This window comes from Sodiomyces alcalophilus, assembly GCF_042370955.1.
Source record: "Sodiomyces alcalophilus JCM 7366 unplaced genomic scaffold ACRALscaffold_11, whole genome shotgun sequence".
In the NCBI taxonomy this organism is placed as follows: Eukaryota; Fungi; Ascomycota; class Sordariomycetes; order Glomerellales; family Plectosphaerellaceae; genus Sodiomyces; species Sodiomyces alcalophilus.
The window spans coordinates 651818-652896 of NW_027263542.1; the positions used below are offsets into that span (position 1 = coordinate 651818).

Here is a 1079-nt window from a genome sequence, read left to right on the forward strand (position 1 = left end):
TTATTATTCTTACTCCGCTATCCTTATCCTACCTAAGTAGCTAGGAGTTAGAATTCTAACTATACGGTCCTTCTCCTATGCCCATAGGGGGGAAAACCGTAGTATAAGACTTAGGGAACTAGTATAAGACTTAGATAAAAACCCCTATACTCTCCTCCTCTAGGATTACTGCCTTATATAGGTACCGCGGGGCCCCCGTTACTGACTCGCTACTAATACGAAACTCGTGGCTTCGGTACTAGGAAGCCTATAACATAGCCTATAGCGGCTTTAAAGCCGACTATATACTTAAATTAACAGCGCGCGCGTGGTTATCTCTATTTGTTTTATACGCCTTCCGTATACCCTAGGGCTAACCCCTACGGGCCTATTTATAAGCGACTTATATACGCTTCCTAGGGTTTAAAGCTCCTAAGCTTCCCTATTCTATAGCCATAGGTAGAGCTAACGCGGGCTATATACCTATATAGAACGCTTACGTAATAGCGTAAGAGGCTGCTTCCGTATCGTGGAAGGGACGCCGCGTATTTTACTCACGCGCTTAGGGATAGCGCGATACCGTCTTCTTATTTTCTATAGTAGGGCGACTAACTCCCCCGTGGCACCTATTAACGACTAGCGAAGCCGGGCGGAAGGTGGGTCTAACAGGCCCCCTATTTAACCCTTATCGTATATACTAAGGTAGATAAGGGCCCCCTAGAATAGGATCCGAGTAGCGTAAAAAAAAAGAAAAGGGGTTCCTCTTTTATATACGCCTCTAGCCGGATTCGAACGAACCCGGTCCTCTAACCGTATACTAGGTATACTACCACTATAGTATAGAGGCTATATATATATATATATATATAAGAAGTGTATATTAAATTAAGAGGCAGGATATTCTGACTATACTATTTAGATATTCCGACTATAGTTCTGATATAGGCCCACTCTTTTCCTATTTCGGAATACCAGACACAGCTACGGTCATAACCACTCTAACGCCTTTTAACGCCTTGTGACGCCTTGGATTAATTTAATCGTTTAAATCAATTCAGATTAATTAAAGGCAGTAACTGAAATAATTAACTGCTCGATCG

The 1079-nt window shown here is 42.4% G+C and overlaps 1 non-coding gene across 1 annotated transcript; it reads right to left on the reverse strand.

Annotated features, from left to right (window-relative positions):
* Positions 1-752: 752 nt before the first annotated feature.
* Positions 753-826, reverse strand: ACRALDRAFT_t302. The gene has a single exon. It is a non-coding gene; the product is annotated as a tRNA-OTHER (tRNA).
* Positions 827-1079: the final 253 nt, after the last annotated feature.